Raw genomic sequence first — 13,942 nt, 5'->3', positions numbered from 1 at the left:
AGGAAGGAAGGAGGAAGGAAGGAAGGCAAAGGGAGGGAGGGAGGAGGGAGGAAAGGAAAGAGAGGGAGGGAGGAGAAAGGATGGAAGAAGGGAGGGAGGGAGAAAGGGAGGGGAAAAAGGAAGGGAGGGAAGAAGAGAGGAAGGAAGGAAGGAAAAGGGAGGGAGGAGAAAGGAAAGGAAGGAAGGAAAAGAGAGAGAGAGAGGGAGGAGAAAGGATGGAAGAAGGGAGGAAGGAAGGAAAAGAAAAGAAGGGACGGAAGAAGAGAGGAAGGGAGGAGGAAGGAAGGAAGGAAAAGAGAGGGAGGGAGGAGAAAGGAGAGGAAGGAAGGAAAAGAGAGAGAGAGAGGGAGGAGAAAGGATGGAAGAAGGGAGGAAGGAAGGAAAAGAAAAGAAGGGACGGAAGAAGAGAGGAAGGGAGGAGGAAGGAAGGAAGGAAAAGAGAGGGAGGGAGGAGAAAGGAGAGGAAGGAAGGAAAAGAGAGAGAGGGAGGAGAAAGGATGGGAGAAGGGAGGAAGGAAGGAAAAGAAAAGAAGGGACGGAAGAAGAGAGGAAGGGAGGAGGAAGGAAGGAAGGAAAAGAGAGGGAGGGAGGAGAAAGGAGAGGAAGGAAGGAAAAGAGAGAGAGAGGGAGGAGAAAGGATGGGAGAAGGGAGGAAGGAAGGAAAAGAAAAGAAGGGATGGAAGAAGAGAGGAAGGGAGGAGGAAGGAAGGAAGGAAAAGAGAGGGAGGGAGGAGAAAGGAGAGGAAGGAAGGAAAAGAAAGAGAGGGAGGGAGAGAGGGAGGAGAAAGGATGGAAGAAGGGAGAGAGGGAGGGAGGGAGGGAGGGAGGGAGGGAGGAAGGAAGGAAGGAAGGAAGGAAGGAAGGAAGGAAGGAAGGAAGGAAGGAAGGATTAAGCGGTGGGTTCCTCCCCCCCCCCTTCCCCTTCTCCCCACTCACAAGTAGCTGCCGCTGGTCAGGATGAGGAAGAGCTGCGGGTAATAGACGGCGAGGAAGAGGCGAGGGCGGCGGCGGCGAGGGCAGAGCAGGAGCATGGTGGGGCGGCTGGGTGCCGGCGGAGTCTTCCTCGGGCCGGGGCGCCCCGCCGGCTGCCTCCGGTCCTCCTCCTCCTCCTCCTCTTCCTCCTCCTCCTCCGGGAAGGCGGGCGAGGAACAAGGGCGCAACGCGCTGGCCGCGGGCAGGCAGGCAGGCAGGTCGGCTGGCTGGCTGGCGGGGCCGCCTCTAGGGCCGGGCCGGGAGCTGCCGGGCCCCCGCCGCCGCCTGCGGCATCTGGCAGCCGGGGCTGCTCGGCTTCTCCCTTCCCCGGAGGGGCGCCCGAAGCAACGGAGGGCAGAGAAGCCGCGCGAGGGGCCCCCCGCCCTTCCAGCGCAGCCCCGCCGCTCCCCTGATTCTCTCCGGGACGCTGCTGTCATTGGGCGAGCCGCCGCCCTCCCCCTCCCCACTTTCCCTTCCCCCCCGCCGCACTTTCCTTTCCCCAACTTTCCTTTAGCCCCCCACTTTCCCTTCTCCTTACTTTCCCTTCCCCCCCCCCCACTTTCTCTCCCTCCCTCTCGGGCCGAAGCCGAGCCGAAGGTAGCGCCGGGGTTTGCAGAGCTGACCCTGCGGGGAAACCTACGGAATGGACGAAAAAACACGTCCGATTAACTGCCCCCCCCCCCTTCCTTCCATCCACCCGCCCACCCGGTTTCCGCCTCTGGACCCCAAATTGTAGGGGCCGAGCGAGTCCCGCAAAGGAACGAACTCGGGGAAAACTCCTAGACAAACTTTCCCCGGGCTGCGCGAAAGGACCTTGGGCGCTGGGTTAAGCGCAGAGATTCTGCAAACTCGGCAACTTTTTAAAAGACTTGCGGACTTTCATTCCCGGAGTCTGAAAGTCGCCGAGTTTGGGGATCCCTGGGTAAAAGTCTTCAAGAGCCGGCGTGGAGAGCATCCTACGTACAGAGTAACGCGGGTGGGGCGTTTCGTGTTTTAGGGCGCACGCGTTTTTTTTCTTTCTTTCTTTCTTTCTTTCTTTCTTTCTTTCTTTCTTTCTTTCTTCCCCCCACCCTTCCTTCCTCACTTAACTCTATTTATATCTATCTCTATCATATCTCTATTCAATCCATCCATCCATCTATCTATCTATCTATCATCTATCTCTATCATATCTATTTATATCTATCTCTATCATATCTCTATCCATTCATCCATCATCTATCTCTATCATATTTATTTATATCTCTGTCTATCATATCTCTGTCATCCACCCACCCATCATCCATATATCTACCTATCTCTATCATCCACCCATCTCTATCATATCTATTTATATCTGTCTATCATATCTCTATCATCCATCCATCCATCCATCAATCCATCACACCCATCCATCCATCCATTTCTATCATATCTATTTATTTATATCTATCTCTGTCTATCATATCTCTATCATCCATCCATTTCTATCATATCTATTTATTTATATCTATCTCTGTCTATCATATCTCTATCATCCATCCATCTCTATCATATCTATTTATATCTGTCTATCATATCTCTATCATCCATCCATCCATGTATCAACCTATCTCTATCATCCATCCACCATCCATGTATCTACTTATCTCTATCGCCCACCCGTCCATCAATCCATCTCTATCATATCTATTTATATCTCTGTCTATCATATCTCTATCATCCATCCATCATCCATGTATCTACCTATCTCTATCATCCATCCACCATCCATGTATCTACTTATCTCTATCATCCACCCATCCATCCATTTCTATCATATCTATTTGTATCTATCTCTGTCTATCATATCTCTATCATCCGTCCGTCCGTCCATCCGTCCATCCATCCATCTATCAACCATTGCCCCACGCAGGAAGCAACCTCCACCCAAGTAAAGGGGAGTCATTTCTGGATGGATGGCTTTAACGTCTTAAACCGGGCGCAGCCGATACCCCACTTCCCCATGTGTCCGGTACCCAAACGGGCGGGGAGGTGGCTCCGTCCCGGCCTAAGAATCCTACGGACGGTGCTCCAAGGTGTGGAAGGTCCTTCCCTGGGAAAAAAGGTCATAGCGTTGCTATGCTGCAATTCAGCAGAATTCAGCAACGCTTTCCGGGGTGGGGGAGGGGTGGGGGGGCGGGAGAATCGCCCCTGAGGTCAGAGCAGCAGATCTCCTTATCAGATCACAACGGATCAAAGACGCCGGTTACAGCTACTCCCCACCACCACCACCACCACGAACCGCGGCGCTCCCTTTCTACCTTGCCGCCAGCGCTGTCTCTGCAAGGCGACGTTGGCAGTCTGGCTTGGGTTTACCTGGCCGCAGGTGAGGCACGTACAAAGGCGCTTTACGGACCCCTGAATCCTGGACATAAACTGCTTCAACTCCTACCTTTAAAAAGTCGCTATAGAGAGCATTGAATACCAAGACAACTAGACACGAGAAGAAGTTTTCCCCGAACGCCATCACTCTGCTAAACATCACGGTCAAACTATTCACTAAGGCTGCATTACTATTGCTATCAGTTTTCTCATCATCCCTATCAGCCATTTCCTCCCACTTATGACTGTATGACTGGAACTTGTTGCTTGTATCCTTACGATTTATTATCCTATTGTTCTAATAATGTTTCCTGATTGCTTATTTGAATCCTGTGACAATCATTTAAGTGCTGTACCACATGATTCTTGACAAATGTACACTGAGAATATCTGCACCAATGACAAATCCCTTGTGTGTCCAATCACACTTGGCCAATAAAGAATTCTATTCTATTCTAGTCTAGTCTAGTCTATTATTTTCTTATTCTATTCTATTCAACTCTACTCTACGCTATTATTCTACAGTATTCTATTCTATTTTCTTATTCTATTCTACTCTACCCTATTATTCTATTCTATTCTGTTCTGTTCTGTTCTATTCTATTCTATTCTACTCCACTCTACTCTACCCTATTATTCTATTCTATTCTATTTTCTTATTCTATTCTACTCTACTCTACCCTATTATTCTATTCTGTTCTGTTCTATTCTATTCTACTCTACTCCACTCTACTCTACCCTATTATTCTATTCTATTCTATTCTGTTCTATTCTATTCTACTCTACTCCACTCTACTCTACCCTATTATTCTATTCTGTTCTGTCCTATTCTATTCTACTCTACTCTACTCCACTCTACTCTATCCTATTATTCTATTCTACTCTACTCTACCCTATTATTCTATTCTGTTCTGTTCTGTTCTATTCTACTCTACTCCACTCTACTCTACTCTATCCTATTATTCTATTCTACTCTACTCTACTCTACTCCACTCTATCCTATTATTCTATTCTACTCTACTCTACTCTATTATTCTATTCTATTCTACTCTACTCTATTTTCTTGTTCTATTCTATTTTACTCTATTTTCCTATTCAATTCTAATCTACTCTATATTCTATTCTATTCTATTCTATTCTATGGATTTACTCCGCCAAATAATGGAGGGAGGGTCCCTTCCATCAAAAAATGGTCCCTCCAAGAACTTCGGAGGGGGAGAGGAAGCGAAGTGGGGAAGGCAATGCCTTCGTCCCACCAGGAACTGTAACTGGAATGGGACCTCAGCTCGCCCGGTGCCGGTCCAGAATATCCTCAAGGTCTCGCCCCATAATCCCCAAGCAGCGTGGCAGACTAACGGGCCCAGAAGGCGCCTGCTTTCAGTCTTTGGAACTGGACCACTCCTTTAGAGAGGGGAGACCTGGATTAAATATCTCCGTCTTTCGCCTCGGGTTCACACAGCAGGTTTTAAACCTCCTCGCCCTGTAACAGCGGCGGCAGGTTCTCCGGGTTAAAGCCAACGCTGGAGCAGAGAAAGGATTTGGGGATCTGAACTGTTTCTGAAATGATCTTAACTGAAGGGATTAGGAAATGTATTCGCGCCTTCCGAAAGCATCTCTGCTTTAGTTCTCAATGGAAAACTGCCCGCGTTCACACGACTAAATCGGGGGGGGGGGGGGGGCGCTGCATTAGCCTTTCCTAAGAATGCATCACTATCATCATTCTTTTCTCCCTTCCTTACTCTTCCCACTTATTACTATTACCACGTTGCTTGTATAATTCCATCACAACGGTCAAACTATTTACTAAGGCTGCATTACTATTACTATTAGTCTTCTCATCGTTCCTATCGCCCATCTCCTCCCACTTAGGACTGTATGACTGTGTTGCTTGTATCCTTACGATTTATATTTCTATTGTTTCCTGGTTGCTTTTTGTACCCTATGACAATCGTTAAGTGTTGTACCTTATGATTCTTGACAAATCTATATTTTCTTTTATGTACACTGAGAGCATATGCACCAATGACAAATCCCTTGTGCGTCCAATCACACTTGGCCAATAAAGAATTCTATTCTATTCTATTCTAGTCCATCCCATTCCATCCCATTATAAACTGAATTTAAACATGCCTGGGATAAACATATATCCATCCTAAGATAAAATACAGAAAATAGTATAAGGGCAGACTAGATGGACCATGAGGTCTTTTTCTGCCGTCAGACTTCTATGTTTCTATGTTTCTATAGTCCAGTCCTGTCCAGTCCAGTCCAGTGCAATCCAGTCTATTTTACTCTACTTTTCCTTCCTCTACTCTACTCTATTCCCTATGAATGTATTTTATTCTTTTTATGTACAATCAAACTTGGCCAATAAAGAATTCTATTCTATTCTATTCCATTTCATTCCATCCCATTAGAATAGTCCAGTCCAGTCCAGTCCAATCCAGTCCAGTCTATTTTATTCTACTTTTCTTTTCCTTCCTCTACTCTACTATATTCTATATGAATGTATTTTATTCTCTTTATGTACAATCAAACTTGGCCAATAAAGAATTCTATTCTGTTCTGTTCTATTCCATCCCATCCCATTAGAATAGTCCAGTCCAGTCCAGTCCAATCCAGTCCAGTCTAGTCTATTTTACTCTACTTTTCCCCCCTCTATTCTATATGAATGTATTTTATTATCATTATGTACAATCAAACTTGGCCAATAAAGAATTCTATTCTGTTCTGTTCTATTCCATCCCATCCCATTAGAATAGTCCAGTCCAGTCCAGTCCAATCCAGTCCAGTCTAGTCTATTTTACTCTACTTTTTCCCCCTCTATTCTATATGAATGTATTTTATTCTCTTTATGTACAATCAAATTTGGCCAATAAAGAATTCTATTCTATTCTATTCTACTCTACTCTACTCTACTCTACTCTATTCTATTCTATTCTATTCTATTCTACTCTACACCGTCTGGTTACTGCAGCTAATAATCTTGATTGGGATTAGAATTAGGAAGGAGAACATTAATATACAGTATTCTGCCACCCAGCCCCTTAAACTATTCTACTGCCCCACGTATTGTCTGACTCGGGAGAAGGGGTTCAGACGAAACCCAAGGCTGGTTTACGTGCGCATCTCAGATCTTGTACGCGGCAATAGGGGGAAGCGGCTATTAGAGGGCAGAGGGAGCCCGCCAAGCCGCAATGCCCGGAGTTTCCGCTCAATTGCGCCCTAATCGAAACCGAGCCCGATTCTTGCGCGTCGTGTGAACGGGTAAACGCGAGTCTTTCTTTCTTTCTGCGATTTATTCCTCCGAAGGTAATTGCAGGGGAGACCGGGCTTCGCAAGCAACGAATCGCCCCGACTTGACAGATTTGTTTCGTTTCAATTCGAATTAGAGAAATTCGTTCCAGCGCAGTCCGTTTTGGGGTGCGGGATGACTTTCCCCCCACTACAATTTTCGATTCCCTTTTAATATATTTTTTGGCTATCCGGCCAGAAGCATTTGGATGAGACGAGGGAGTTTGCCAATTAAATATACTGCTCAAAAAAATAAAGGGAACACTTGAGCAACACAATATAACTCCAAGTAAATCAAACGTCCGTGAAATCAAACTGTCCACTTAGGAAGCAACACTGATTGACAATCAATTTCATTTTGTTGTCAGCACATTCAACGTTGTACAGAACAAGGTATTCAATGGGAATACCTTGAGTTGTTAACCTGATCCTACGCAGCTTCTGCTCTGGCAATCTCACGCTACTCACCAGAGCCTACAAAACTTTTGCCAGACCCATCTTTGAATACAGTTTATTTATTTATTATTTGGATTTGTATGCCGCCCCTCTCCGAAGACTGTCTGGAACCCATACCACATCTCGGACATCAACACCCTTGAAAATGTCCATATTAATGGAGAAACAGAATACCCTACGAAAGCAGACTATCAATCCTAGGTCTAAAAAGTTTAGAATTACGTCGCCTAAAACACGATCTAAGTATTGCTCACAAGATCATATGCTGCAACGTTCTACCTGTCAATGACTATTTCAGCTTCAACCGCAACAACACAAGAGCACGCAACAGATTCAAACTTAATATTAACCGCTCCAAACTTGACTGTAAAAAATATGACTTCAGCAACCGAGTTGTCAAAGCACGGAACTCATTACCTGACTCAGCAGTGTCAACCCCTAACCCCCAACATTTTTCCCTTAGACTATCCACGATTGACCTCTCCAGGTTCCTTAGAGGTCAGTAAGGGGCGTGCATAAGTGCACCTGTGTGCCTTCCCTCCCCTGTCCAGTTGTCTCTCCTTATCTCATTTATCTTTTCTTCCTTTCAAATATGTTCACCTATACTTTTATATCTTTTCTTCTATTCTTTTCTTTACTTATATTATTACATATCTTTCCATTCAATGTGTATTGTGTATTGGACAAAATAAATAAATAAAAATAAATAAAAATATTTCATTCATTCAGATCTAGGATGTGTTCTTTGAGTGTTCCCTTTATTTTTTTTGAGCAGTGTACAATTAAATGTTGCCCCCTGTTTGATTATGAAATGTGCTTTTCTCTAGAAGCGAGAGGAGGGAAGGCGAGGATTTCGGGAAAGAGCGGAGTCCCTCGGGTTAGTTGGCTCCTTTTCGGTGGGGGGAAAGGGGTCGAGTTTTGCGGGGCTGGGAAGGGAGTGAAAAATTCGTTGGCCCCAAGAACGGTGCACGCATATAGTCAAAAAGGGGCCCAATCCAAACACACCGCAAGGGGGCAAATAGAAGAAAAAAGGTAAAACAAATAGAGGAGGAATAGAGGGGAAACGGAGGAAAGATAAATGAAAACAGAACCAAAAAATAAGGGAAAAGGAGGGGGAAGGATGCTGGGAAAGGAGAGGGGGGAAATAAGGGGGAAAGCGGGAAAATGTTAGAGGGAAAAATAAGAGAAAGGGGGGAAGATAGAGTGGAAAAAGCAAGAGGAAAAAATAAGGGAAAAGGAGGGGGAAAGATAGAAGGAGAAATAAAGGAAAAAAGGAAAAAATATAAATATATATATAGGAAAAAGGGGACATTGGCTAACCGAAGCATTCCTTATTATAGGCTTTTTAAAGATGGTGCTTCTCCCTTAAGACCAAAGCCCCTTGAAGGAATACATTCCCCCATCATCCGCAGCCAACGCCATTTTTGGACTTCGTTATGCAGCTGGATCGCCTGCCTCTCTCTCTATCTCTCTCTCCCTCCCTCTCCCCCCCCCCCACCTCTCTCTCTTTGGTGGTGGGAGGGGAGAGCAGTGACTAAGATTGATCTTCGATGGCATAAAGCCAATCTCATGGGTACCGGATGCTTCCCTACAGCCACGCAGGGAGGGGGAGGGAACACGAGGAAATTCCGGCGGACATTCACCGAGGAACTTTTTCGGTTCCTGCATCACCTGCTGCGCCCCACCCATCACCCCGCCCCGCGGGGCCTCAATTTGCACCAAAGACAAATCCCTTGTGTGTCCAATCGCACTTGGCCAATAAAATTCTATTCTATTCCATTCCATTTTTTTCCTATTCTATTCTATTCCGTTCAACCTTATGATTCTTCACAAATGACAAATGTCTTTTTTTTTTGCACCAAAGACAAATTCCTTGTGTGTCCAATCACACTTGGCCAATGAAAAATTATATCCTATCCTATCCTATTCTATTCCATTCCATTCTATTTTTTCTATTCTATCCTATCCTATTCCATTCCATTCTATTCCACTCCGTTTCATTTTTCTTTTCTTTTCTATTCTATCCTATCCTATTCCATTCCATTCTATTCCATTTTTTCTATCCTATCCTATCCTATCCTATTCCATTCCATTCTATTCCATTCCGTTTCATTTTTTTCTATTCTATTCTATTCTATTGTAGTCTAGTCTAGTCTAGCTCATCATTCTTGACAAATTTATCTTGTCTTTTTTTGTACACTGAGGGAATATGCACCAGTGATAAATTCTTTGTGTATCCAATCACACTTGGCCAATAAAGAATTCTATTCTATTCTTATTCTTATTCTTATTCTTATTCTTATTCTTATTCTATTCCTATTCCTATTCCTATTCTTATTCTATTCTTATTCTATTCTATTCTTATTCCATTCCATTCCATGGAGGAGCGGAGGACTCCTCTCCTGAAATATTTCTGGACTCTCTCGATTGTATTAACGTCCGACATGCACTGCCGAGGGGAGCGAACGAGGTTCTCGCATGCCCTGGTGTGGGGGTGTTCCTTCCCATGGCATGGAGACTTTTGAAGTTGCAGAAACCCCTCGGAGGTGATGGACAGGCTGGCCCCAATGTTGTGGGGGGCGGCCAAAATTAGCTGGCCGGTCCTATAACATTTCGCGCACACACAAAAAAAAATAAGCATTTCGGCTTTTGACTCGATTTGTTGCTGCGGGGCGCTCCTTGACCGACCCATCGGGCGAGAAACATTTGCTGTCCCGCTTTCGTGAGCCGGGCAGGGCAGAGGGCCGAGGGCCTCGCCACCATCGCGGCTTGGCGCAGCCTGTGGATTCCGCGCAAGGCTTTCTTCTTCTCCAGACTTTTTTCACATTTTTGTGGGAAGAACCAGCGGTCCCTCCGAAGCTGGGAATTCCCAGGCGGATGGACTCCGAGCAGCTGGTCACCTTTAATAGATAGAGCGACCCCGCCCTCGACCAGAGACACCCCCCTCCCGCTCGCAAGGACCCCCCACCTCTTCTTCTTCCCGTTGACTTCTAGGGCTGCGTCCACCTTTCCCTCGTGGGGGCATTTCTGATCGTCATGAAGGCGCAGGGTGAGGCTGGGGTCCTTCAATTTCCGTGGAGGGGGGAGAGAAAGGGAGAGTGTAAGCTCCTTTGAAGAGCCGAATGGGGTGGGAGGCCACCAGGAGATCCAGAAGTGTGGGGCGAAGTGCAGGCGAAGTGGGAAAACCCACCCCCGGGAAAAGGGAGTGGAAAACCCACTCGCTCCTTTCCATTCAGATCGACCACGCATCTTTCCATTCGGGAGCAATGAACCCGTGTGCCGCGTTCCCTCCCTCGATTTCGCTTGTTCGCAATCAACCGGCGAGGAAGGTTGAGGCGGAGGGAGAGTAAATTGGCCCCAAACTCGTCACAAACTAAAAAATAATAATAATGTAGATGTAAAAGATATAGGCAGCAAGGGAGGGAGGAATGAGAGGGAGGGATGAAGGGAGGGGAGGGAGGGAGGATGGATGGGTGGGTGGGTGGGTGGAAGGAAGGAAGGAAGGAAGGAAGGAAGGAGAAGGAAGGAAGGAAGCGAGGATGGGTGGAAGGAAGGAAGGAAGGAAGGAAGGAAGGAAGGAAGGAAGGAAGGAAGGAAACTTATTTATTTATATGGCTTCCCAACTTACTCCCAACTTACTCAGGGAGGTTTACAATATTTAAAAACAGCATTAAAAATCCACAACTTAAAAAAACTATAAAAATCCAAGCTAACTAGACCAGACAGACCGAAGATGGATAAAGAGATGGATCTCAGTGGCTTGAAACTCCTGCAAGCAGCGAAGAGAACTGCGCCTACAGAATACAAGGGCGCTGTGTTCCGACCCCTAATAAAAGCATCAATGGATAGTTTTAAATGTTTCCTCGGTTGTTGAATTGGTTTAAATCGTTTTAGATCCGTGTTTCCCAACCTTGGCAGCTTGAAGATGTCCGGACTTCAACTCCCAGAATCCCCCAGCCAGCGAATGCTAAAACTTTAAAAAAAACCAAAAAACACCACAATTTCCCCCACTGTCCTTAGCGTCCATTGAAACACAACACTTCCCAAAGCGCAACGCCAAGCTAAACCGGCTAAAATCCCCAGGGCTTCCTTGGGGGGATCCGCAGGACCAGCGCAAATCCGGAATCCCGTTCTACTTTCTGCTCTTTTAAAGTCAAGATCCCTCTCCAGGGATCTTTCAAACGGCCGTGATGGAGGAAAAGGAGGCTACTTTGCTTAGATGATTATAAGAAAACCGCTTTTTGGAACCATTAGCTCAATAGATTTGTAAGACTCAAATAAGATGTGGATATGATGACCAGCGATTAAGGTAAAGGTTATTGTCATGTTTTAATATTAGATGGAGAAAAGCTATATTTTAATAGGTTTTTGAATATACAGTGGTACCTCTACCTAAGAACGCCTCTACTTAAGAACTTTTCAAGATAAGTGTTCAAGATTTTTTTTGTGCCTCTTCTCAAGAACCATTTTCTACTTAAGAACCTGAGGCCGGAAAAATTTCCCAGGAAATTTGAGAGCGGCACGAAGGCCCAGCTAGTTTCCTGCATTCCCCCTGGGTTTCTCTCCCTGGCGCAGTGTATGGGAGGCACATACTCCTCCTCGCTGCCTCAGAGTCCCTCTTTTTTTAAAAAAAAAAAAGCCTTAAAATTTTGGATTTTTTTTATTCCCCTCCCCTCACCTTCTTCCTTCGGCAGCGACTGTCCTCCTTCTCCTCTTCTTCTGGGCTGCCAGAGGAGCCTTTCGGTGGTGCTTAAGGAGGCTTTGGCAGTCCAGAGCGAACAAAGCATTTTCCTTTCTCTGGGCACTTGGAGAGGGAATAAACCTTTGCCAGCGCCCAGAGAAAAGAAACGCTCCCTTCGCTCTGGGCAGCGACTGTCCTCCTCCTCTTCTTCCTCCTCCTCCTCCCACCCAAATTCCAAGCTTTTATTTCTTTCCTAATGGGTTTGCATGCATTATTTGCTTTTACATTGATTCCTATGGGAAAAATTGCTTCTACTTACAAACTTTTCTACTTAAGAACCTCATCACAGAACGAATTAAGTTCATAAGTAGAGGTACCACCAGTGTTCCCTCTAATTTTTGGGGTGGGTGGGCGGAAAAGTATAGTGTCTGAGCGGCAGTCCCTTCGGGACTGGGCGGCACAGAAATAATAAATAAAGAAATAAATACATAAATAAATAAAGAAATAAACAAACAAACAAACAAACAAAAAACCCACCCTGTTTTGCCTCAGAGAATTTCAAAATAAAATACTGCACTGTGTGTCTATAACAGTGAGCTCATAATAGGGCAACTCTATCAACATCAAAATGCCACTTAAATAGTTGAGCTAGTTTCAAACTAGATTTTGATTTTCTTTCTCTCTTCCTTACTCCCATTCTTTTTCTTTCTCTTTTCCTTCCTCTCTTTTTTCTATCTGTTTCTCTCTCTTCCTCTCTTCCTCTCTCTCTCCTTCCCTCTCACTCTATCTATCTAATATTAATATTATAATTATAATCTTTCTCTTTCTCTCCCTCCCTCCCTCCACCCACCCACCCACCCAATAATAATAATAATAATATTATATTATATAATAATGATAATAAAGATAATAATGATAATAAAGATAATTATTATCATTATCATATAATATAATAATAATAATATTGGCTGGGTGGGTGGGGAGAGGGAGGGAGAGAAAGATAGATAGATAGATAGATAGATAGATAGATAGATAGATAGATGATAGATAGATGATAGATAGATAGATAGATAGATAGATAGATGATAGATAGATAGATAGATAGATAGATAGATAGATAGATAGATAGATAGATAGATAGATAGATCTACTGTGGGTGGGTGGGTGGATGGATGGATGGAGGGAGGGAGGGAGGGAGGGAGGGAGGGAGGGATGCCGCTCACACCAAAACAGACCCAGAGCAGCTAACAGCAATCACAAATACAACAGCAGTCAAAAGCAGCAAAAATACAATAATAACAAAATAAACAATGCAATCAAAACAATATCCTAAAAAACATCAGGGGAGGGCTACTGCTCAGAGGGGACGGGGACGGGGATGCAGTACGGTAGCAAAAATGGAGCTCCATCCCAGAGCACCCAATTTGCACTGAAATATGTTGAAACAAAATGCATAAGCCACGCCCATAGTGTGATAGTAAAAAATTGTGGTAGCCCTTCATTGAAAACATGCATACTTGCAGTCAAATTAATCAATCAAATAATTAATACTATAACAAACTAACAAACTCACAAACTAACACATGGAGAAGGGCAGCATACAAATCTAAATCTAAATAATAATAATAATAATAATAATAATAATAATAATAATAATATAATAAATAGATAGAGATAGATAGATAGATAGATAGATAGATAGATAGATAGATAGATAGATAGATAGATACATTTTGCAGAACACACACACACATCCATCCCTGAGGTCAGAGTAAGGCAGGCAATATCATTTTTATCGGCACTTTTCAGCCAGGGTAGCCAGGGAGGTGGTAGTGGGGCGGTGGGGGGGGCGTCCCTTGTCAACCAGCCCTTGCAGCCCCCCTCCCCACTGCCCACCCCTCCCAGGCTCCCTGGATGTCTCTCCAGGAATGGGGAGGGCGGGGGCGGAGGGAAAGGGCACCCACCCTAATAATCCCCAGCCTGCCAAAAAAAAAAATATTATATACAGTATTTTTTTTTTCAAAACGTGATTGGGGCGGGGGGACGACGGCTGGCGGTGGGGGAAGCGAGGCAGGGCTCTCTCCTCCGAAAGCTGCAACAGGTAGGAACTCGGCTGCCGCAAAGGAATGTGGAAATTCAACTAGCAGGCGGGCAGGCAAGTGCACCGAGCCAGCTGGCGAGGGCGCGGGAGAAGGG

General features: G+C 45.0%; 1 protein-coding gene across 2 annotated transcripts in view; it reads right to left on the bottom strand.

The window, feature by feature from the left end:
- WNT7B (Wnt family member 7B) overlaps positions 1–13,942 on the bottom strand; it is a 170,582-nt gene that overhangs the window by 151,624 nt on the left and 5,016 nt on the right. The window lies entirely within an intron of this gene.

This window comes from Erythrolamprus reginae, chromosome 6 (assembly GCF_031021105.1).
Source record: "Erythrolamprus reginae isolate rEryReg1 chromosome 6, rEryReg1.hap1, whole genome shotgun sequence".
NCBI lineage: Eukaryota > Metazoa > Chordata > Lepidosauria > Squamata > Dipsadidae > Erythrolamprus > Erythrolamprus reginae.
This window is presented reverse-complemented; position numbering and strand designations above follow the sequence as displayed.